The sequence below is a fragment of the Anabrus simplex genome, chromosome 2 (genome assembly GCF_040414725.1).
Source record: "Anabrus simplex isolate iqAnaSimp1 chromosome 2, ASM4041472v1, whole genome shotgun sequence".
In the NCBI taxonomy this organism is placed as follows: Eukaryota; Metazoa; Arthropoda; class Insecta; order Orthoptera; family Tettigoniidae; genus Anabrus; species Anabrus simplex.
In genome coordinates, this window is record NC_090266.1 from 456,035,561 (window position 1) to 456,061,753 (window position 26,193).

The 26,193-nt window shown below is 41.4% G+C and overlaps 1 protein-coding gene across 4 annotated transcripts in view; it reads left to right on the forward strand.

Moving 5' to 3' along the window:
* Pli (E3 ubiquitin-protein ligase pellino) overlaps nucleotides 1-26,193 on the forward strand; it is an 826,064-nt gene that overhangs the window by 395,072 nt on the left and 404,799 nt on the right. The window lies entirely within an intron of this gene.

The window sequence follows — 26,193 nt, forward strand, 5'->3', positions numbered from 1 at the left end:
GAATGAGTTATTGGTTCAGGGTACTTACAGGAGTTAGACAAGGCTGTAGTTTTTCACCTTTGCTGTTCGTAGTTTACATGGATCATCTGCTGAAAGGTATAAAATGGCAGGGAGGGATTCAGTTAGGTGGAAATGTAGTAAGCAGGATGGCCTATGCTGACGACTTGGTTTTAATGGCAGATTGTGCCGAAAGCCTGCAGTCTAATATCTTGGAACTTGAAAATAGGTGCAATGAGTATGGTATGAAAATTAGCCTCTTGAAGGCTAAATTGATGTCAGTAGGTAAGAAATTCAATATAATTGAATGTCAGATTGGTGATACAAAGCTAGAAAGATCAATAATTGAAAGTATTTAGGTTGTGTGTTCTCCCAGGATGGTAATATAATAAGTGAGATTGAATCAAGGTATCGTAAAGTTAATGGAGTGAGCTCGCAGTTGCGATCAACAGTATTCTGTAAGAAGGAAGTCAGCTCCCGGACGAAACGATCTTTACATCGGTCTGTTTTCAGACCAACTTTGCTTTACGGGAGCGAAAGTTGGGTTGACTCAGGGTGTGTGTGTGTGTGTGTGTGTGTGTGTGTGTGTGTGTGTGTGTGTGTGTGTGTGTGTGTGTTAGGTCATCAGCCCAGAGGCTGGTTGGATCCTCAAATAGCACCACCAAATGTTATGCGGTTATAAGGAAACCGCAAAAACCAATGACAGCACCAAATTGAGGCGTACTAGGCAAGACGAGGAGTAAGGTAGTTTGCCATTCCTTTCCTCACTGGGTCAGAAAGTGCTATTGCAGCACGTTGGCCCTATGAGCAATACCTTTCATAACACTCAGATGCACTAGTCGTGCTCTGAATGTCATTACTCAGCACCACCCATACCCCAGCAGCTTCCATATTGTCACAGCCATGGATGAGACTGGGACTTCGGTGGAAGCTACACTTTACTCTGGCCTGTGCCAGGAGGATACAAAAGTACTGTATCCATCATGAAATGGCAGCAGGCAAGGACTCAGGATATCTTGTTCATAACTTGGAAGTAAGACATGAAAGTAGCGAAAATGACTGCTTGTACAAACAGGTGGGAACAATGGCAGGAAAGTACCCGGAATGAAGAGATAAAGGCTAATTTAGGAATAAACTCGGTGGATGAAGCTGTACGCAGAAACCGGCTTCGGTGGTGGAATCATGTGAGGCGAATGGAGAAGAATGGGTTACATAGGACAATAGTGGACTCTGTTATAGAGGGTAAGGGAAGGAGAGGGAGACCAAGACAACGATGGTTAGACTCAGTTTCTAACGATTTTAAAGATATGAGGTATAGAACTACATGAGGCCACAGCACTAGTTGGAAATAGAGGACTGTGGCGACATTTGGTGAATTGACAGAGGCTTGCAGACAGAACGCTGAAAGGCGTAACGGCTATAATGATGTATGTATGTATGTATGTATGTATGTATGTATTAATCATGCACCTGACCTGTCAATATATGCCCGTTCCTGCACATAAATATTTAGCTAGAGTATTTCCCACTTATAGGATCAATAGCCAATAATTGCAACTCTAGTCCTGAGCTGTAAATATTTTTTAATACACTGTTTGTCATTTTTTTTCTAAATATCACTATCATAACTGTTTGAATTTTTTTAAAATTTCCGTGATATCTAGGGGCGCGGAATTTAAAATTCACATGCTTTTTGACAGCTGACAGGTCCTAACCACGTGCACTTGTTTCGAACTGCGGCCATCTTGACAGGACCTATCCTCACTGCGGAGCGCGGAATTTAAATTTATCTTGACGGGACTTAGCCACGCCGCGGAATTTGAGGAAATAGGCAGGGGGCCTAACCGTAGGCAAGCTGCCTTTTTCGACAGTGGAGGGGGCCTAAGGACAAAAAGTTTAGGGCAACCTGCCCTTCTCGAGCTCCCCTTCTCGACTACTACCATCTTAGAGAACATAGTTCTTAAAGCATGCTGCCCTTCTCCTCATACCACCATCTTATGGCAAGCTGCACTTCTCGACAAACTACCTTCTTAGAGCACATGGTTTTTAAAGCAAGCTGCTCTTCTCGACATACCTACTATCTCTTCTCGACATACCACTATCTTTGCTGTCATCTAAACTACGTTGTCCACTGAATTTGACAATGTAACAGCTGACAAGATTACAGCTTCCTCCTCCTCCGTTGTTCAGACGCAGAATTTAAGGAAACATCTTACCAGATATTCTTACGCTATTAAACAGCATGGTGTACCGCATACGTTTTTCATAGGAAACGGTAGGAGGAGGAGGATGTGGTAAGGAGAAGGTAAACCTTTTTTTACCTCTATTCCTTTTCGTTTGATAATCATGTCTGAGCGGTAGGAGGAGTATGCGGTAAGGAAAAGGTAATACATTTTACATAGATTGACAAAGGATGTGTGGTGATAATCTAAAATAAAACAATATTTTAATTTTTTGCATTATTTATCACCATCATCATTACTGATATTTACAAGTTAATGATATCATTCTGCATTAGTGATTTTGTGCATATTCTACATCTTGAATGATAATGTAATTTCACCGTACTACAGATATGTACACTATTTACACATGGCACAACTATATGTTGCTTTACCCCCATGGTACACTCTTACGGGAATCACTGTTCCATACGCGTTTATCACCAAATACAGGTAATGAGCATTTATTTTGCTCAATAGTAAAAACATGTCTGCGTGATTGGATTCTTTTCCGCGTACAAAAAGCGGCATTTTTAATTGATAGTACATTGCGGTAGTGTTGAACATGTAAATGACTTACTACGCTTGAACGTACGACTTCTGCTTTTTTAACAGATTGTGAATTTTCAGTCTCATAGGCAGGGGTCGAAAAATACCGGGCGCCCAGTCGCCATGGCGCCTGAAAATTTTTACCTGGCGCCTAAATGTTCAAATTCGGTTTTGAAAATTTATTTTTTTGAAATCCGGAGTTCCCTTACATGTACGTTCCCATCACTTTACAAAGTAACAAGGCGTGTGGTGTTTCACGTTGTTTTCAGTAGCTCATATATTTTAATATGTGCAATAAACATTTTCTGTGCTTCTGGCAGTCTTGAATTCTGTAATTGCTCTTCGTACCTTGGAACTGGACGTTTCAGTTCTGCGCGGGAGCTGCCTAGCGGTCCCCGTCCAACAAGTATCCTTACATGTGGACATCGAGTTCCATTACAGATGATCAGCTATCGGTAGCCGAGTACAAAGATCAGACCAGAGTTGTGGAGAAATGCAGAGAACTACTAAGTGAAACAATTCCACAAACACTACATTACCGCCATCCTTCCCGTGACTAGCCGTTCCTCAACTATTGCCGCCTAAGCAGTGCTGATAAATTCCTGTGGAATTCATTCTTTGCATTTAGAACATATGGAATGACGTGTTTATCAGTTCTTGTATTTTCACCGAACAATATGTATACCTTTAATTTAATTACAGTATCTTGGTATTGAACGGTTTGCACTTTATAAATACGGTTGTGTTTATTCCTGTGCGTTTACGGAAAATTTGCAACGGAGCATCAGACATCGAAGCTCGCGAACTCGGAAGCCATTTACCGCTGGTGTATTTTACGTTTCTATGCTATACTTGAGAAAATCGGCAAAATGAAACGAACAAAACTGCACAAATTGACTGATGTGAGTAACAGTGTCTTCTTTCAGATTTCTTCATAAGTAGGGCCCGTAAATGTAACACAGAGTGGTACAAAAGGGCGTGAATGTTAGAAAACACTTGATGGAAGTGCCGACTGTAGAGTTCAGGACGACAATGACCAGCGTGAAATTTATGGTGTTCAAGACAATGATAGGTCAAACATCAAAAATACGTCGAAATTTCAATTTTCAGGCAAACGGAAATTTCAGCACTTTCAGCGAAGTGCGTAAAGAAAATGAATGCTAATGTTACAGCATATGAATGCATTGTTCATGGCATCTTATTATATTGCAAAAAATAACAGACCCTACACTGATATTGAAGGTTTGGTTACATTGTTAAGCAATCTGAATGTTACTGATTCAGAGAAGTATGAGGATGATACACAATGCAGAGAATTGTAGCTTGAATGACTACCGTGGCTGTGCTATGAAGAGGGAATTGCGAAGTGTAAATTATGCATTAACTTTCGTAGTATTGCCGACAAACATTCTAAAGGTGTATCCGGATTTTCAGGACCATTTAAACTGGAAATGTTTACAGCAAACGAAAAATTCTATCCTCACTCGAAATGTTAGGAGGCTGAAAAATTGGCGTAACAGCCCCAAAGTGCCTTGGCCTACCAAGCGACCGCTGCTCAGCCCGGAGGCCTGGAGATTATGAGGTATCGTGCGGTTAGCACGACGAATCCTCTCGGCCGTTATCCTTGGTTTTCTTGACCGGGGTCGCCATCTCACCGTCAGATAGCTCCTCAACTGTAATCATGTAGGCTGAGTGGACCTCGAACCAGCCCTCAGATCCTGGTCAAAATCCGTAACCTGGCCGGAAATCGAACCCGGGACCTCCAGGTAAGAGGCAGGCACGCTACCACTACACCGCGGGGTCGGCAGGAGGCTGAAAGTTTCATGAAAAATCCTGAATGTGCACTTTTAGCGAGGTGCGTCAAGAAAATGAATGCTTAAAAAAACCAGACCCTACACTGATTTTGAAGGTTTGTTTGCATTGTTAAGCATGTTGAACGTTACTGGTGGGAAATCAAACAGGCACATGTAGTGTAATTTTAAAAGATGCTGCCCTTGAAGGTGACTGTTGATTATTTGGGTTAGTATATCTTAAAATATAAATTTACATTCTTATATGAAATGAGACTATACTACTTAAGGTCATATTTCAAAAATAATACGTAGCTTTATCCTAGTCTAACCTGTGGTGTTCATAATGTATATTTGTGAAAAATGTGCTGGCTCCTGATGAAAAGGGGCTGGCTACTGAATTATTTCTATTTTCTTCTACCCCTGCTCATAGGCATACATTTTTTGTGATAAACTAATATACTCTCTCATAATATTCATACCATATTCATCTTTTATAAGCCCTATGACTTTATTGTTTAGTGGTTTAATGTGAAATTGATTAGAAGGTGAAAAGGAAGAAGGAAGAAGTGTCAAAGTGTTCAGAATGGTTTCGCACGACATCGTAGTCTGTATTCCGAATATGATAAATAAAACTATCTGTATCCATGTATAAAATTGTAAGATTAGAAAAATGTTGCTTCGCAAATCCGTAATAAAAATCGTACATTATTAGTTTTGAAAAATCAAGTATGGCCATACATACATACATACATACATACATACATACATACATACATACATACATTATCATTATAGACTGTTATGCCTTTCAGCGTTCAGTCTGCAAGCCTCTGTGAATTTAATAAAGGTCGCCACAATCCTCGATTTGCAACTAGTATTTCGGGCTCATTTAGTTCTATATCTCTTATCTTTAAATCGTTAGAAGCTGAGTCTAACCATCGTCGTCTTGGTCTACCTCTACTTCTCTTACCCTCTATAACAGAGTCCATTATTCTCCTAGGTAACCTCTCCTCCTCCGTTCGCCTTACATGATTCCACCACCGAAGCCGGTTTCTGCGTACAGCTTCATCCATCGAGTTCATTCCTAAATTAGCCTTTATCTCATCATTCCGAGTGCCCTCCTGCCATTGTTCCCACCTGTTTCTACCAGCAATCATTCTTGCTACTTTCATGCCTGTTACTTCTAACTTATGAATAAGATATCCTGCGTTCACCCAGCTTTCGCTCCCGTAAAACAAAGTTGGTCTGAAAACAGGTCGATTTAAAAGATAGTTTCGTCTGGGAGCTGACTTCCTTCTTACAGAATACTGTTGATCGCAACTGCGAGCTCACTGCATTAACTTTACGACACCTTGATTCAATCTCACAGTATTACCATGTTGGGAGAACACACAACCTAAATAAGTTGAAATTATCGACCTGTTCTAGCTTTGTATCAACAGTCTGATATTCAATTCTGTTGAATTTCTTACCTACCGACATCAACTTAGACTTCGAGAGGCTAATTTTCATACCATTCTCATTGCACCTATTTTTAAGTCCCAAGACATTAGACTGCAGGCTTTGAGCACAATCTGCCATTAAGATCACGTCGTCAGCATAGGCCAGACTGCTTACTACATTTCCACCTAACTGAATTCTTCCCTGCCACTTTGTGCCTTTCAGCAAACAACGAAAGGTGCAAGAGTACAGCCTTGTCTAACCCCTGTAAGTACCCTGAAGCAAGAACTCATTCTACCATCAATTCTCACTGCAGCCCAGTTGTCAACATAAATGCCTTTGATTGATGTTAATAATCTACCCTTTATCCCATAGTCCCCCAGTATTGTGAACATCTTTTCCCTCGGTACCCTGTCATATGCTTTCTCTATATCAACGAAACATAAACACAACTGCCTATTCCTCTCGTAGCATTTTTCAATTACCGGGCGCATACTGAAAATCTCATCCTGACAGCCTCTCTGTGGTCTGAAACCACACTGGTTTTCATCCAACTTCCTCTCAACGACAGATCGCACCCTCCCTTCCAAGATGCCAGTGACTACTTTGCCTGGTATACTAATCAATGAGATACCTCGATAGTTGTTGCAATCCTTCCTGTTCCCTTGCTTATAGGTAGGTGCAGTTACTGCTTTTGTCCAGTCTGAAGGTACCTTACCAACACTCCACGCTAATTTTACTACTCTATGAAGCCATTTCATCCCTGCCTTCCCACTATACTTCACCATTTCAGGTCTAATTTCATCTATTCCTGCTGCTTTATGGCAATGGAGTTTATTTACCATCCTCTCCACTTCCACAAGCGTAATTTCACCAACATTCTTTTCCTCCTCCCCACGAGCTTGGCTGTTTGCAACACCACCATGATGATTTCCTTTTACATTGAGAAGATGTTCAAAATATTCCCTCCACCTCTCCAGTGATTCCCTGGGATCTATTATGAGTTCACCTGAATTACTCAAAACACTGTTCATTTCCTTTTTCCCTCCCTCCCTAAGATTCTTTATTACTGTCCAGAAAAGTTTCCCTGCTGCTTGACTTAGCCTTTCCAGGTTATTACCAAAATCTTCCCATGACTTCTTTTTGGATTCAACGACTATTTGTTTCGCTCTGTTTATTTCATCTAAGTACAAATCCCTGTCTGTCTCGGCCCTTGTTTGGAGCCATTTCAGATAAGCCTTCTTTTTACGTTTACAAGCTGCTCTCACTTCATCATTCCACCAAGATGTTCGCCTTTTCGCATCTTTACACACAGTTGTTCTTGGGCATTCCCTTGCTGTTTCTACTACAGCATCCCTGTATGCCACCCATTCACTTATATATCCTGAACCTGCTTACGGTCTACTGTTCGAAACTTCTCACTAATCATATCCATGTATTTCTGTCTAATTTCCTCGTCCTGGAGATTTTCTACCCTTATTCGTTTGCAGACAGATTTCACTTTCTCTACCCTAGTTCTAGAGATACTTAGTTCACTACAGATCAGATAGTGGTCTGTTTCATCGAAAAATCCCCGAAAAACCCGTACATTTCTAACAGTTTTCCTGAATTCGAATTCATTTAAGATATAGTCTATTACGGATCTGGTACCCCTAGCCTCCCATTTGTAGCGGTGAATTGCCTTATGCTTGAAGAATGTATTCGTAACTGCTAAACCCATACTAGCACAGAAGTCCAGCAAACGCTTCCCATTCCCATTAGCTTCCATATCTTTACCACATTTACCAATCACCCCTTCGTATCCTTCAGTTCTGTTTCCAACTCTCGCATTGAAATCGCCCATTAGCACTATGCTATCCTTGTTGTTGACCTTGACCACGACGTCACTCAATACTTCATAAAACTAGTCAACTTCATCCTCATCTGCACCCTCACATGGTGAATACACGGAGACAATTCTAGTCCTAATTCCTCCAAGTGACAAATCTACCCACATCATTCGCTCATTTACGTGCCTAACGGAAACTATGTTCCGTGCAATGGTATTCCTGATAAAGAGCCGTACCCCAGACTCTGCCCTTCCCTTTCTAACACCCGTCAAGTACACTTTATAATCTCCTATCTCTTCCTCGTTATCTCCCCTTATCCGAATATCACTTCCTCGTAGCACTTCTAGATGCATCCTCTTAGCTGACTCAGCCAGTTCAACTTTTTCTTCCATAATCCCCATTAATATTGATAGCTCCCCATCGAATTCCATTTCGTTAGCCAAGTTGTTTCCAAGGAGTCCCTCGCCTGTCAAATGGGAGTGGGACTCCATTATTCCCATAGGTCTGAGGCTTACTTTAAATGTTCTGAGCTCGGTAAATTCATGAAGCAGGATGCTACCCTACTTGCACATAGTCCAAGTGAGGATCTCTCCTCTAACGGGTTATGGACCACCGGTGAATTGAATAGTCCTGGCCGCCTGAGCACAAGGAGGGCCATGACTCAGAATATGTCCGAGATGCCCACTCCCATTCCATAGCAACTGGTATCCCGACTCTCAGGACCACTTAGTAGGCAACTCAGCCGTTGCGCATTGTTCACGAACTAGGACGTGACTGCAGTAACCCGCACCATGAACCACAAATATGTCCATTCCCAAATAAATTGGCTTCGCGTAAACGATCTCAGTTTTTCGTTTCAACATTAATAAGGTCGCGATCGATGACATGATAAGCTTTAAAATTTGGTTTTGAGATATACTTGCGTGCTTCCTACCGGCCATCCCATTGATTAATTAAATGAATATCGCAGTGTTTGCGTACTTTTTGCATTGGTAGAATTATTCATATTTGTACTCTCAAATGTTGTTATAGCACGTTGACGATGTTCAGTATTTATATCCATGTACGGTTTAAGCCATGCTTCCTGCTTAAACGCGTCTGTGAGGTTAGGCTTGCTCTCGTACGCAAAATATGACGCCAGGAAAGGCATCTATTTGTCAAACTAGGCCATGTGAGATTAGGCCCCTCCTTGATGGTGACTGTGAGGTTAGACCTGCTCTCGTACGCAAAATCCGCGAATCCCCATTGCCCTACTACCTACTAGGGGTCAGTGACATTGGGTCAGAACACCCTAGGCACACCACTAGGGGTCAATGACCTCGGTTGCTGACTCAGGACGAAAAATGCTGACGCAGTTGATTTAGATCGCACATTGCCTTGCTACTAGACTGTTAGCCGTACTCTGTTTACACTCCGGCAGTTCCACTTTCTTTATGCTTTCCGCAAGCTCCATGGATATTGAGTGTCTCTTCATCGAATTCCATTTCGAGTTGTTCCCTAGCAGTCTCAGTCGATTGAAAGTGGACTGCGGGTACTCCCATAGGTCCAAGACGTGTTGAATATCTTGCAAGCGTGCTTCCATGAGCGTTTGTTATAGGTTGCTGGCCTTACACGTAATTAGTTTTTATGACTTTCGACTTGACTGTTAACCGGAAGTCAGACGGTGGTGCCAAATTGCTACGAATACAAACAGCTGATTTGCGATACAAAACACGAACGGAAATGTATATACTGGAATTTAAGTCTATAATCAATTATTCTTTGTAGCAACATAACATAATTCACGTAAGATGAACAATAACACACAACACATTTAGGGTAAGGCTAAAAGTTAATAATATGTCAGTGCTCGAAGAGATAGAACGTGAGAAAATAAAATAAAATAAAATTTCTACACACCATGCAGAAGAGTTCGCGTAACTGTTAGATTCAGTTTCCCGTAAGGAAGGAAATAATCCCATACAGGGAACACACCTCATTTCCGAGTCACTATCGGCGTTGTCATCGTCTGTTGAGGTTTCACTTTCGCCTGACCCTAACGAGATAATAAAGTCTTTAACATAATCGTCTGTGAGACTTTCTTACTCCCAAGCTTTAATCATCTCCGATTTCATGTGTTTCGCAACGTTGCTATAGTCCTCCGCACTTATACGGCCTACGGCTTCGAAAATAGGTCTTTTAACTTCCGAAACTGGAAGATTCTGTTATTCTCAGTTCTGTGGCATTAAATGACAATGGTATGGTGCTTTGTGAAAAATGGCGGAGTGGTAGGGGGCATTGTCCATGGTTATAATGCTCCTTTCAAGCAAGTTGCTCAGCAGGCTTTCCTCAAACCATTTCTGGAATGTGCCCCTGTTCATTCCCTCATGGTAATCTCCGGTTTTCATAGATCGGAACACATACAAGCAAATTGGCACAAAACCGTGCGAAGTACCGACGTGAATCTCTTATGACTCTGCCCCCCTTCCCCAGAGGTACTGGCATAGTGCCTTCTAATAAATCATCTGTACAGCCTTTGCTGTGGGAATGAGTAGCATTAACCCAAGTTTCGTCCAACCCTACAATAGAATCAAAATTCTCGTCAATAATCTCTCTCGGAAATCTGCATCGCCACATCACGAAATCGCTTTTCTCCATCAGCACTCTTCGCCCGTTAAACTTCTTGTACCTAAAACTCAGATTTTTAACCACTTTCTTAAAAAATGATTTGCTCCCACTGAAAAGTTCACTCTTTTAAAGAGAACGACGCAATTTATCAAGAGTATGATGTTCTTTCCTACGGTAATAGGCGTAAATGTGCCGACGAATCGAATCTTATTGAAAAGAGTCTTAATTCCGTTACTGATTTTGGGAGCTTCATCCTTACACGTAGGCGTCGACATGACGATATGAAATTCACACACAGGCCTTAAATTAGCCTGCTATATAACTACCGAACGAAATATTAAACTAAGCTATTAAGTAAACTCGATCACTATTGTACCTTGTTACACACTATTCACCACAGTATAACGCACTGTAGGCCTACTATTAAAAAATACTAAACAATACATTTTTAAACTCTACACCACAAAATATAAATGAACAACGTAGCACAAAGACCGCGAAAAGAACTGAGCACAATACAACACACAGCTAACAGCACGTGGTTACAGTAAACAACAGACCGACAACACAGGAAACCGGAACTGGAGTCTAACGCGCTCTATCGGAGCGATTGGCTGCCTATGGTTGGCTGTTGATTAATTCACTTACCCTCCGCCAAAAGGCAGCGCTCAAACGTCAAGTCGAAACTCATAAGAAACGAACTACAACTGCTTAAATAAACTATAACTGCTTAAAGATCTCTGGTAGATTGGGTAGTTCCAGCCATCTGAACACACGGAGGGCTGCAACTCGGAATACACTGGCACCAAAAAGTACTGGCACAGACACCTTTTCGCATATAATAAACTTGTGTAAATACTAGGAACATTATATGTATACCATTGACCCTTACTCAGTAAATGAAATAATTTGTATATTAAACTGTTTTCCCAACTCAACATAAACACATTTAATCTATTAAATTAGGATTTTCTCCTGTTCAAAAATAGTATTGGCACACTGTACGGCTTTTGTTATTGAGCTTTAAAGACAGCGCCGCGCGTACCAGATTTGTGCAGTCGGAGTTAATAATAATAATAATAATAATAATAATAATAATAATAATAATAATAATAATAATAATAATAATAATAATAATAATAATATTTGTTTTACGTCCCACTAACTACTCTTTTACGGTTTTCGGAGACGCCGGGGTGCCGGAATTTAGTCCCTCAGGAGTTCTTTTACGTGCCAGTAAATCTACCGACACGACACTGACGTATTTGAGCACCTTCAAATACCACCGGACTGACCCAGGATCGAACCTGCCAAGTTGGGGTCAGAAGGCCAGCGCGCAATCGGAGTTGACAAACAGTTCAGTTGCTTGCCTGACGCCAGTGTATGGATCATTAACTTGTCACGATGAATCCGAAGGAGAAGGAGCATTGCGTGTCGTTCCGCAACAAGGTGGTTTTCTTGCATTTGTAGGGTAAAAGTTACCGTGAAATTGGTAAAGAACTTTCTGTTACTTATACAACAGTGCGGGCAATCATCAAGATGTTTCAAAAGACTGGTACAACAGACAGTAAACGCAAATCTGGACGTCCAAGAGTTCTTACATGTAGGGAGCGTCGAAGCATAGTTCGTCTTGCACCAAAAAGAAACTTTCAAAATGCAGGGTCGATTGTATCGGACATCCAGTCAACGTCCAACAAGCAGGTCAGTGCTCAAACTATTAGGAATGTTTTGAACGCAGTTGATATTCATGGGAGATCTCCGATAAAGAAACTATTTATGTTGCAAGTTAACCGAAGAAAACACTTTCAGTTCGCCAAAGATTGTCAATAAATCGATCCAGTTATGGAATTCTGTGATATTCTCTGACTAATCCAAGTGTAACTTGTTTGGTTCTGATGGAAATGTAAAAGTGTGGTGCAAACCAAATACAGAGCTCCAATCACAACATGGTTTACCTACAGTAAACCTTGGGGGAGGAAGCATAATGGTTTGGGGATGCATGTGAGCATATGGTGTTGGTGACTTGGCAGTTATTGAAGGTGTCATGGATTATCGTAAGTATACTGGTGTGTTGCGAGGCCACAGGATCTTTGATGGTATCTTTTGTTTTCAACAAGACAACGCCCCGAAACATACGGTTCTGCGAACGCGGGAGTGGTTACTATATTATGCACCAAGAAGAGCTTTCACTCCACATAGAGCCCTGATCTTAACCCAATAGATCTTTGAGCTCACTTGTAGACAAAAGTTTGAGAATGTCCTACAGGGAAGCGCGAATTTCAGACGGTGTTGCTGGAGGAACGGTCGAATATACTGTCATCAGTGCCAACGGTATGCACACAGACTACCAGACTTGAGTTACGTGAATTACGGAGATTTCAATTTCATTTGTATATAGGTGTGCCAATACTTTTTGATGTGTAGAGCAACTGATTTTATTTTGTAAACCATTATTTTTGTTGTGTGAAACCAATTATAATCGGAGAACCTTATGTTTACTACTGTACATTTAAATAAATGTAACAGTGTCTTGGTATCAACTTTATTTGTGTGGAATGTATATATAATGGTAGGTGTGCGAATACTTTTTGGTGCCATTGTATGTCTGAGATGCCCGCTTCTTTTCTAGGAGTTCACGCGATAGGACGTGACTACCGTACCCCAGTAAAGTAAGCCAGTGGTCAGTTTAGTGTTATTTATAGGTGCAAGAAGGCTGTTTATTTTTATTTTTCACTTACAGTTCATTTTCAGTCAACAATCCTGCGTATTTTATAAGGGGAAAGTATATTTTATAGCTGTGTTACGGAAATAAATTGCACGAATGCATTACTTTTGTCACCGAATTTTCTAAGAGCTTCTGTCTCCTCAAGTCTTTAACAAGTCGTTCAATACTGCAAGTGCGCAGTTCGTCACAATCATTCTTTCATTCCCATAGCCGTGTCAAATGGAGAACTGAAGTTAGCGTGTAAGAAGCTTATGCAACTGGAAAGTTATTTGGTACGGTGCCGACAGTTTTATACCTAACCATTTCATGTTTGAAGAGTCCTGCTCCTTGGCTGAACGCTTTAACCTTAAGTGGTTAATTATCTTGGTTCCCTTAACCCCTGCAATTCATACACTACTACACGCCACACTATCCCCCACCACAAAAACACGCCGCCCATGTTCATCAGACGGTCTGCCTCACAAGGGCTGCTCCGGCTAGCAATAGTGACTGAAATAATAATAATAATAATAATAATAATAATAATAATAATAATAATAATAAACTGAAATTAGTTATTACTATACTACTTCGTATTTATCAAATAGAATTTTGATGACAGTCGTAGTCTGTTCAGTATGGATTGGCGAACTACTGTGTTAAAAGGGCAACTTTGAATTTAATTGAACTAGGCTTTCTGTTGAGGGTAGATGCTGCTTTTAGTATTAGGATCTGGGAAGACATTGGGTCGCCTGCTTTGTGCATGTGTCTCTCGAATCTGTGTGATGATAAGCGTTGTTATATTGTAGTATCTATAAGTGTGTAATAGTAGTTGAGTGTAAAAATTGGAATTTGCCCGGAACGCGAGGAGGGGTAAGCTACAATATGGCTAGCAGCTGAAATTAATCTTGTTCCGGAACAGAACCCGACACAATTTCCTTGTCCCATCATAAAGCGCATATGAACGTGTTCGGTTCGATGTGGAATGCTATTTTAAAATTTGATGCATGTATTGCATATGTATACGTTATTAGAAATAAAAACTTTTCTATAAGCCAAGTTATTTATTATGAAATTCCATATTCAATTGGTTTACATAATGTGGTGTAAAGTTTCAAAAAACAAATATGGATAAATTTAAAAACTCTGAAAAAGTGTTGGTAATGTGGGATAGGCGTACAAGTTTCTTGAGAACAATTAGGCCTATGACAGTTTTAATCAGATGAATAATTATATTATAAAATACGTAATTTGTCATCGCTATTTTCCTCTTGCTTGTTTCTAGTTATCTTTTTGAAACGACACCGTTTTTATTTCCTTCACCTCTTGTTTCACCATTCTCTTCGCCTTCAGCTTTCAGGAGTTCACTTTCGCCAAAGAGACTGCGAATTGGAGGATTCATTATCGTTACTACGATACCTTTTACAATATACTGTATATTTAGTCTGTTCCTTTAAATAGTCATTGTCAAACAACGTTACAATACAAATTCCTGATCTTCAAACACACACTGTACCAGAAGGAGAAACTAAATTAAGTATTAAGTTCCACAGATACCAATTGTTTTAAATTACGCTCAGTAGCCTGTTTCATAGCAAATGTAATGAATAAATTTAAAAAGAAGAACGGTATTTTAATTATCTTGCGTTTTCTACATTTGTTCACACTTCAACAGATTTCAACATTAATATGAGCTTGAAAGTAAAGTTTAAAAAACTGATTGTAAGGAACAATGAACAGGTTATAAATATCCATTTCAGTTTCATTGCCGTAATTTTCTTTTGTAATAGTACGACAAATTCCTGATCTTCAAACACACACTGTACCAGAAGAAGAAACTAAATTAAGTATTAAGTTCCACAGATACCAACTGTTTTAAATTACGCTCAGTAGCCTGTTTCATAGCAAATGTAATGAATAAATTTAAAAAGAAGAACGGTATTTTAATTATCCTGCGAGAATAATGGACTCTGTTATGGAGGGTAAGAGAAGTAGAGGGAGACGAAGACGACGATGGTTTGACTCGGTTTCTAACGATTTAAGGATAAGAGGTATAGAACTAAATGAGGCCACAACACTAGTTGCAAATCGAGGATTGTGGCGACGTTTAGTAAATTCTCAGAGGCTTGCAGACTGAACGCTGAAAGGCATAACAGTCTATAATGATAATGTATGTATGTATGTATGTATGTATGTATGTATGTATGGATGTATGTATGTATGTATAGTACGACAATTATTTCTCCTTCTGTACAATGGTTAATCATCAACAATTTCTTCCTGAAACATTTTAGGGAAAATTGTTTCACATGCGTCATCTTTCATGCAGACTGACGTGGAACTTAGAGAACCACAAGGACCATGTACCACCATATGACTCGTCACAAGCTTGTATAGCGCTTCAGTCATCGGAGGTGGTATTTCATCATAAATATACCACACCTTCAGTATCACTCAAGAGTCTTTACTCCCTTCTCTCCCATTCAGATACCCCCGAGACTAAAAGCGTTATCATTTCCAAACTAAGTACACAAAAGCCTAAATGCGAGGAATTTTTAATGAACACAATTTCTATTAATCAGTTCAAATTGGCATTGCGCAATAGTAAGAAGAATGTAAACATCGCGGTATTAGTTCGGAAATGCTTGATCCAATCTTGGATGAAATTATTCCCCCTATAACGCTCGGTTGCAATTACTCGTTGATTAGTCACAGATTTCCGTCACAATGGAAGCGTGTAAATGTTCATACCTTTTCTGAAGTCACCAATCCCACCACTTTCTCGGATACCGACCCATTTATATATCTGCTCTCTCCAAAGGTCTCAAACGAATCAATCACTGGTGCTCAAATGTCAGAATTTCTTCTCAAGCATAATCTAAAAGACACCCTGCAGTCGGGTTTTAGATCCAATCATAGTAATTTAACAGCCCTTCTTTAAGTCACAGAAGACATTAGAAGTGCTATGCGTAAGAGGCAGATGACTCTAGTCTCTAATCGATTTCAGTCAAGCATATGACAGCGTAGATCAAAGCTCAGAAACCTCAACATTGCCAATGGTACCGTGCACTGGCTCAGTGTTTACCTCAGAAATAGATATCACAGAGTAATTTTGGGCAATAGTTCATCTTTCTGGAGTGAAGTAATTTGTAGTATTCCTTAAGATTCTGTTCTGAGCCCATTGTTATTCTTATATTGTACCAGTGAATGATTTTATAGATCATGCACGGCTACTTCCTTTCGCTAAATTTTGATTATTATCGCAGGGCGCACTGGATGATGAGTGATCCTGTCTACAATGAGTTTAAAGTCCTCTTTTGAATTCAAGTTTATTCCATAAGTCATTGTATATCACCTTACAGTCGAGATTGTTTCAGTGGTGTTTTATCCTAAATGATCCTTCAGACAGCGTCCAGACCATGTCACTACGATCCCCCGAAGGCAGCAGCAAACCATGGTACCACGTTCCAACGTTTACAGCAACCGGTCGTCGTACCACATTCCTAGGCGTCGACTCTAGAAGATCTTGTAGAGGTGTTGTCACTCACTAAGAGTATAACGCGAATGTCGACTTTAACAGTCCCCCGCGTAGAGGCGCGCGGCTGTGAGCTTGCATCCGGGAGATAGCAGGTTCGAATCCCACTATCGGCAGCCCTGAAAATGGTTTCCCGTGGTTTCCCCATTTTCACACCAGGCAAATGCTGGGGCTGTACCTTAAGGCCACGGCCGCTTCCTTCCAACTCCTAGGCCTTTCCTATCCCATCGTCGCCATAAGACCTATCTGTGTCGGCGCGACGTAAAGCCCCTAGGGAAAAAAAAAAAACCAGTCCCCCGAATATCAGAGTTATGTCGTGTAGATTTATTGGAAACCCCACTGCACTTGTGAATCGTAACATTATCGTTTCATCGCCGGTTTGATTCTTAGAACCAGAATGTTAGTTCAGAAAGTAAAGTTACACTTGTGGTTGTTCTCCACATGAAAAACATTCGAATCCTTTCGAATGTGTGGTGGCTTTCCACATAATTTGAATAAATCACTAAGAATTAGCACTGTTTCTTTGCTTTGACTAATGCATTGTTTGTTCCTACTCACAACAGCACTAAAATAGAGTGCCTGACGGAACAACTTCACTTTAAAGTATGTTTCAGAATATTTCATAACTTACGATGAAATCTGATTGTCTGAAGTGACCTACTAAAGCACTTGTGATTGTGAAGTGTCTGTTGGCACTTGGGTGTATCACTCGAAATTACTGCATTCTAAAGGTAATGTTTACATTGGAATGTCAATCACTTTGAGAAATAATTTCAAAATTACTGCATTCGAATGTTCTATCTTTCATAACGTTTTAAGTTTTAAGTTAAATTCACTTTGGAAATGGTTTTGACATATTTAACAGACGAGGGTAGTGGTTATACTGTGATTCACTGAAATACACAAGTCCGGAGTCGACCTCCTTAAAATTTAAAAGTTCCTCAACAAAGTATTACTCACTGAAAATGTATAAGTTCCGAAACACTGGAATTTGTCTGTGTCCAACTTGGAGATAAAAGTTCGCACTGCACTTCGACAGAGTTTCGACTTACGGGCACGACATCGACGTTTCACGCGGCGAGCCAACATCGCTGAACACCCAGTGTGGACTGAAGTAGATACGTACTACTGCTACTAAAATGTTTTCATTCCTCTCCTGAAGAGGGAGACGGGCCTCTTAGGCGGTGACGCCGTCTCTCAGATCGGGAGATTTGTTACAGTGAAGGAGATGCTCGGAGAAGGTGAGGGGGTTGACGGCCGTGGCCTATACTGAGAACTGTCCCGGCATTCGCCTTAGTGCAGGATAATGTCAAACCACGGAAAACCATTCTCAGGACAGCCGACGGTTTGGGCCAGCCGTGAGGTCCAGTTCTGTCTCGTCTTCCGAATGCAGAGGCGTAGAGGAGCCACGCTAGAGCCGTGGCCACCCCTCCTCTGCTCGGTTGGCCGGTCAGAGTGCAGAGTTTTTGGACCACGGTCCAGCCATGACCACTTACGGGCCGAGACCCACTCTGCATCTACCGACCGATAGAGAGAGGTGTATCAGCTGACTTTTTATACAGGTACAGGCCATACGTCATGTCTTACACCATGTTGAATATCTCTGGTTTCCCTGGATGTATTTCAATAAAATGGTGACTCTCGACTCTGGGGGTTCAATATTGGAAATCAAAACATAGCTTATGGATCTCCTTGAGAAAGCTACAAAACTACATTATAAATATTGCAACAGTAATGTTAATAAATTAAACACTCACCTATGCTAGTTGCTTTACGTCACACCGACTCAGATAGGTCTTATGGCGACGGTGGGACAGGGAAGGGCTAGGAGTGGGAAGGAAGCGGCCGTGGCCTTAATTAAGGTACAGCCCCGGCATTTGCCTGGTGTGAAAATGGGAAACCACGGAAAATCATTTTCAGGGCTGCCGACAGTGGGGTTCGAACCTACTATCTCCCGAATACTGGATACTGGCCGCACTTAAGCGACTGCAGCTATCGAGCTCGGTCACTCACCTATGAAGACTGCTTGTAAATGAGGTCTTCTTCTCTATTTCATTGCAGCAAATTAGTCTATGATAGATTCGTTAAAATCCTCCATATCCCTAACTAATTCCTTTTCAATCGATAGCATTGCAAGAGTGGTCAGTCTTTCCTCACTCATGAACTACGTAAGAAAGTCTTTATCCTCTTCAACGTTGAAAAACGACGTTGAGCTACTGATGTGATCGGCACTGTTATGATGAGTTTCGGTCGTTTTATTATTTCAGCAAATGTGATCACTAAGTTATTTTGAAGCGAAAATTGACGAAGATGTACAGCACCATACACAGATCGAAAATCTACTCCCATATGTAGAATTTCCAGTTCCGTTTTAAGTTTATTTTGCTCAATAAAAGGATATACTTCACACACTTTCTTCAAAGTAACAAATGGGAACTGCCTTTCCTACTTTTCAAAACTATCAGCATGAAACAAGTTCGCAGCAAGAAGATGATTGATGAACTTAAAACTTTCCGTGTCCTGGAGAATAATTGTATCCACGAACCTTCTACGCTGGCTTAGCAGGGGGAGAGGTGATACTCCCACGTGGCGCGTCCCAGGTGGCGGATAGGGGGGTCCTAACCGGCTTGCCGGCGGACTTGAGGGAAATAAAATACCTCTCGCGGACCAAACACACTACCCCGTGCGGGTGGGGGTCGCACATGTAGAATACACCCGCGGTATCCCCTGCCTGTCGTAAGAGGCGACTAACAGGGGCCCAAGGGGCTCTCAACTTAGGGGGGGGAGAGAGAGAGTGTGTGTGTGTGTGTGTGTGTGTGTGTGTGTGTGTGTGTGTGTGTGTGTGTGTGTGTGTGTGTGTGTTGGCGACCACGGGGCCCTTAGCTGAGTCTTGGCATTGCTTCCACTTACTTGTGCCAGGCTCCTCACCTTCGTCTATCCTGTCCGACCTCCCTTGGTCAATTTTTATTCTTTTCCGACCCCGACGGCATTAGAGCATGGTCTTTCATTTTCACGCACTTCGTGGCCCTTGCGTTTCTTCGTCCGTTACTTCATTTTTCGAAGTGACGGATCCTTTCTTTCTTCTTCCTTTTTCTCTCTCTCTACCCCCTGCGGGTGGGGGACGCAGGCAAAAAATACACCCACGGTATCCCCGGCCTGTCGTGAGAGGCGACTAAAAGGGGCGACCAAGGGATGATTGTCTTAGAACCATGAAACTACTTTTGTTTAGTACCATCACGCGGGGAACACCATGGGTCGCCTTTACTTGAGAGTAGTACCACTATATTAGGTACGAAATAGGTTTGTGATTAGTATAAGCAGTGAGTTGGTTCGCCTGTGGGTTTCCAGTACCCGTGAGTCGTACCCATGTGAGCAACACCGCGGGTCTGGGCGTTGCCTGTGAGTTGTACCACTATATGAGCGACACCGTGGGTCTGCGTTGCCTGTGATTAGTACCCACTATGTGAGGAACACCACGGGAATACCGGCACCCGTGACTAGTACGCCTAGGTGAGGAACCTCATCGGTTTGCATTGGCGATGAGTGGCGCCATTGTGTGAGAAACTCCATAGGTCTGCGTTACCTGTACGACGTACAATACTTGTGAGTAGTACCATCATGTGTGGACCACCGTGGGTCTTCGCTACTTTTGATTAGTACCCCAACATGACAAATACCATGGTTCTACTTCACTGGCAATAAGTACCATTATGAGGGGCTTAGACCTGGATTTTGGACCCCTTCAGACATCAAGCATCCTCGATTCAGGATTGTGCTTTATACTGTAACTGGCCCCTTGCTCAGATCTTTCTTTGAGTCGGATCCACTGTTTATTGTGGTTTTTTTTGGGGGGGGGGTTCATGTCCATCCATGCATTCTTCATGACATTTTTTATTTTGGTCAGTGGATGATTTTGAACTTTTTGTTGACATTTCATTTCGTACCATTAGGGGCCGATGACCTCGATGTTAGGCCCCTTTAAACAACAAGCATCATCATCATCAATAATTGTATCGCAAATTTCCTTGGCTGCCACTTTCTTGGAGACGCGTGTACTTTTTACAGGCTGGATCATTATTCTGACGCATTGGAAAGCGAGTCAATTTTACTGTCTAATATTTTGGGTGACGCATTCAAAATTATAAATTGCCTTTTTTATTTCGACTGGGTCTGATGTTCTCTTTTGCAATCGGTTGTATAAAATATCAACACGTGGCATTATTAAATAAAATAGACAGCCAAAACTAAAATGCAGGATGTTCTAGTTTGCCAGTGTTATTGTTGTACCTTGTCGAGACGTTGTTTCTATTTCTTCAAGGCGTTCAATGAGGGATTCCTTGTTCTCATAAACTACTTCAACAGTTAAGTGATTTAAAGTTCCACCTAGTGTTAGAAGCACGTGGATATCTTCTACCTACTATGTCGTGGTATTATTATAACTGCATACGTAGTCTGTTTAAAAAATTTGCTAAGTAGTTGGTTTACCTGATCAAGACCTATGACTAGGGATGGGCGCGACTGAAGCCTGGAATCGAGAGCGTCGACTCCATCGACTCCGAATACCGGTCTCGGTTCGCATGAAGCCTCTCGACTCCAAGTTAACTTTACGCGCATTGCGGGGCCGCACGGTCGCTTCGCATGAAGCTTTGCGACTCCAAGCGAACTTCACTCTCATTGCGGGGCCGCTTGCGTGTCGAGGCGCGGAAAATAACATGAAATAGCATTCATGTTGCTGCTCATTTGCCCATTGGGTTTTTTAAGAGTATTGTAGAGTGAAGTACGATATCGTTAACGAAGACGACGGGCGTAATGGTGTAGGTGAAATAAAATTAAACGTGTCATGTCAGGAAGCATCGGCATAGCAGACCACGGACATTTAATTTCACGCCTTTACTTGTCGTGATAAACAGATAAATCATTATGAATTGCACATGAACGATGAAAACAAATCTAATATGGGTAAATCCTCTAACATAATTCGAAAATAGATTACACCATTACAAGCCTCCGTGGCTCAGGCGGCAGCGCGTTGGCCCCCTCACCGCTGGGTTCTGTGGTTCAAATCCCGGTCACTCCACGTGAGATTTGTTTTTCTTCGGGTACTCCGGTTTTCCCTGTCATCGTTTCTTAACTCGCATTTCTATTAAACCTAATGGCGGGACTAGGTTTTGCAAGATAAACTTTTGTCGTGAATTTCCACGAGGAACCACATGCCAACTTCCACGCGCGGCATTTTTGTTCAACCTGTACAACGTCACAGTAAGGGCAATACCGGAGTTTTGACTAGGTTTTTTTTTCTTTTTCTTTTTTTGCTGAAGTTAGAATTTTTCGGCCTTTGCAATGAATGGAAGGATCGATATATTTTTTAACAAGAATATTTTGCATGCTCTGCCCATGAGAGACCTTCATTCAACGTAGCTCCAAGATGTTTTCACTCTTTTACTCAGCGCAACTTTGGTGACATATAACTCAACGTCGGGTAGGTTCCACTTCAAATGTAAATTACGGTTTTTTGCTGATAGAGCTTTGGAGCAATGAACCTCCATTCCCTGTGCTTATACATTGTTCTATTTATTGATTCCCCTGGCCAGGAACACATTTGAAATACGCGCCCAAGCAACTTGTGATGTGGCACTGTTCCCAGCACATAGTAGTAAATACGCAGGGGCCCATCTGAGACTGCACTCCAACAGATTTGCATCAGTTTCTGGGTTGGCGGGAGGAGAGGGGAGAAGAGGAGATGCTGAATGATTGGCAAAGGGACGCGAAGCATGCGCAGAAGCTTTGTTACGCACCTAGCCAAAGCGAGTTCAGCGCTGCGAGGTTCCTTCTGGCTGTCATAGGTAGGGATGGGCTGCAATAGGAATCACGAAGAGTCGAGACTGCTACCTCTGGAACCGACACACTCGACTCCAGTGTCGACTCCACTGATGCAGTAACGCCATCTATCAACTATTGTCGGAACTGCTTGGAATTATAGTTCCACGTTCCTCCCTTGGTAACCCGTGATACGATGAATACAAGGTGACTATTCGCCAGCAAACATTAAATATTGTTTCGGGATTTTATCATCGTTAGTGTTAATGTTGTAGGTCTATTTTGGCGACGATGATGATAATGATGATGATAATGATGATGATAATGAGTCTTTGTGAGCTTGCATCCGGGAGATAGTAGGTCGGGCTCGTCATTCAAAAACCAGTATAAGAAATATTTATTTTCCATTTAAATTGTGACTGTTATTACTGTCAATTTGTGATTATTATTATTATTATTATTATTATTATTATTGTTGTTGTTATTAAATTAGTACTACAGTTACCTTTCAGTTATGTGTCAATTCTTAAAATTATTTCCTATTTAATTTAATTGAGTTTCATGTGATTGTTAATATTGGTTTAGTGTAAGAGAAGGTGTTAATGCCTTAACTGCGCGAACAAAAAGGCAAATAATTAGGATTACCGTTGAGAAGAAGGGGAGATAATGAGGAAGAGATAGGAGATTATAAAGTGTACTTGACGGGTGTTAGAAAGGGAAGGGCAGAGTCTGGGGTAGGGCTCTTTATTAGGAATACCATTGCACGCAACATAGTTTCTGTTAGGCACGTAAATGAGCGAATGATGTGGGTAGATTTGTCAGTGGGAGGAATTAGGACAAGAATTGTGTCCGTGTATTCACCATGTGAGGGTGCAGATGAGGATTAAGTTGACAAGTTTTATGAAGCATTGAGTGACATCGTGGTCAGGGTCAACAGCAAGGATAGAATAGTGCTAATGGGCGATTTCAATGCGAGAGTTGGGAATAGAACTGAGGGATACGAAAGGGTGATTGGTAAATGTGGGGAAGATATGGAAGCTAATGGGAATGGGAAGCGTTTGCTGGACTTCTGTGCTAGTATGGGTTTAGCTGTTACGAATACATTCTTCAAGCATAAGGCTATTCACCGCTACACATGGGAGGCTAGGTGTACCAGATCCATAATAGACTATATCTTAACAGACTTTGAATTCAGGAAATCTGTAAGGAATGTACGAGTTTTCGCGGTTTTTTCGATGATACAGACCACTATCTGATCTGTAATGAACTAAGTATCTCTAGGCCTAGGGTAGAGAAAGTGAAATCTGTCTGCAAACGAATAAGGGTACAAAGTCTCCAGGACGAGGAAATTAGACAGAAGTACATGGATATGATTAGTGAGAAGTTTCGAACGGTGGATAGTAAGCAGGTTCAGGATATAGAAAGTGAATGGGTGGCATACAGGGATGCTGTAATAGAAACAGCAAGGGAATGCCTAGGAACAACTGTGTGTAAAGATGGGAAAAGGCGAACATGTTGGTGGAATGATGAAGTGAGAGCAGCCTGTAAACGTAAAAAGAAGGCTTATCAGAAATGGCTCCAAACAAGGGCCAAGGCAGACAGGGATTGGTACGTAGATGAAAGAAACAGAGCGAAACAAATAGTTGTTGAATCCAAAAAGAAGTCATGGGAAGATTTTGGTAATAACCTGGAAAGGCTAGGTCAAGCAGCAGGGAAACCTTTCTGGACAGTAATAAAGAATCGTAGGAAGGGAGGGAAAAAGGAAATGAACAGTGTTTTGAGTAATTCAGGTGAACTCATAATAGATCCCAGGGAATCACTGGAGAGGTGGAGGGAATATTTTGAACATCTTCTCAATGTAAAAGGAAATCATCATGGTGGTGTTGCAAACAGCCAAGCTCGTGGGGAGGAGGAAAAGGATGTTGGTGAAATTATGCTTGAGGAAGTGGAAAGGATAGAAAATAAACTCCATTGTCATAAGGCTGCAGGAATAGATGAAATTAGACCTGAAATGGTGAAGTACAGTGGGAAGGCAGGGACGAAATGGCTTCATAGAGTAGTAAAATTAGCGTGGAGTGTTGGTAAGGTACTTTCAGGTTGGACAAAAGCAGTAATTCCACCTATCTATAAGCAACGGAACAGGAAGGATTGCAACAACTATCGAGGTATCTCATTGATTAGTATACCAGACAAAGTATTCACTGGCATCCTGGAAGGGAGAGTGCGATCCGTCGTTGAGAGGAAGTTGGATGAAAACCAGTGTGGTTTCAGACCACAGAGAGGCTGTCAGGATCAGATTTTCAGTATGCGCCAGGTAATTGAAAAATGCTACGAGAGGAATAGGCAGTTGTGTTTATGTTTCGTAGATCTAGAGAAAGCATATGACAGGGTACCGAGGAAAAAGATGTTCGCCATACTGGGGGACTATGGAATTAAAGGTAGATTATTAAAATCAATCAAAGGCATTTATGTTGACAATTGGGCTTCAGTGAGAATTGATGGTAGAATGAGTTCTTGGTTCAGGGTACTTACAGGAGTTAGACAAGGCTGTAATATTTAACCTTTGCTATTTGTAGTTTACATGGATCATCTCCTGAAAGGTATAAAATGGCAGGGAGGGATTCAGTTAGGTGGAAATGTAGTAAGCAGTCTGGCCTATGCTGACGACTTGGTCTTAATGGCAGACTGTGCCGAAAGCCTGCAGTCTAATATCTTGGAACTTGAAAATAGGTGCAATGAGTATGGTATGAAAATTAGCCTCTCGAAGACTAAATTGATGTCAGTAGGTAAGAAATTCAACAGAATTGAATGTCATATTGGTTATACAAAGCTAGAACAGGTCGATAATTTCAAGTATTTAGGTTGTGTGTTCTCCCAGGATGGTAATATAGTAAGTGAGATTGAATCAAGTTGTAGTAAAGCTAATGCAGTAAGCTCGCAGTTGCGATCAGCAGTATTCTGTAAGAAGGAAGTCAGCTCCCAGACGAAACTATCTTTACATCGGTCTGTTTTCAGACCAACTTTGCTTTACGGGAGCGAAAGCTGGGTGGACTCAGGATATCTTATTCATAAGTTAGAAGTAACAGACATGAAAGTAGCGAGAATGATTGCTGGTACAAACAGGTGGGAGCAGTGGCAGGAGGGTACTCGGAATGAGGAGATAAAGGCTAATTTAGGAATGAACTGGATGGATGAAGCTGTACGCATAAACCGGCTTCGGTGGTGGGGTCATGTGAGGCGAATGGAGGATAGGTTACCTAGGAGAATAATGGACTCTGTTATGGAGGGTAAGAGAAGTAGAGGGAGACCAAGACGACGATGGTTAGACTAGGTTTTTAACGATTTAAAGATAAGAGGTATAGAACTAAATGAGGCCACAACACTAGTTGCAAATCGAGGATTGTGGCGACGTTTAGTATATTCTCAGAGGCTTGCAGACTGAACGCTGAAAGGCATAACAGTCTATAATGATGTATGTATGTATGTATGTATGTATGTATGTATGTATGTATGTATGTATGTATGTATGTAAAAATCATATGATTATTATTTGTATGATGTTTAAGGCCTAGTTGGACCCGTACACAATCCTCTTTCGAGATATCTCATTCCCAATAAATATAAAAACATCATAACGCACACTAGCATGTTCTTTACTGATATAATTATAACATGTTGAGATATAAAAATTAATTAATGA